Raw genomic sequence first — 321 nt, 5'->3', positions numbered from 1 at the left:
GGGGCTGTTCCTGCAAAAGCAGCTCTGGCACTGGTGTGCGCAAGCCGCAGGTATACGTGGTGGCCCCAGCAAAGAAGGCTTAAAACTTACAAACATGCAGGTCACCCATGCCAAGTCATGTTTGTCTTGGTTGTCCCCGCATTCTCATCCCTGTAGCAAGCAGCGTTTGGCATTTCGTTTGGTAGGAGTTGGAGCGTACACCAGAATTCTATGAAAGCGATGCAGTGCGCTAACTGCGTGTGCTATGGATGTCACCACGCTTGTGAACCCTGGGGACAGTTATTAGGCCTTGACCATCTAAACTGAAGCAGTGCTGCCTGT

The sequence above is a fragment of the Buceros rhinoceros genome, unplaced genomic scaffold (assembly GCF_000710305.1).
Source record: "Buceros rhinoceros silvestris isolate BGI_N320 unplaced genomic scaffold, ASM71030v1 scaffold22013, whole genome shotgun sequence".
Taxonomy (NCBI): Eukaryota; Metazoa; Chordata; class Aves; order Bucerotiformes; family Bucerotidae; genus Buceros; species Buceros rhinoceros.
This window is presented reverse-complemented; position numbering follows the sequence as displayed.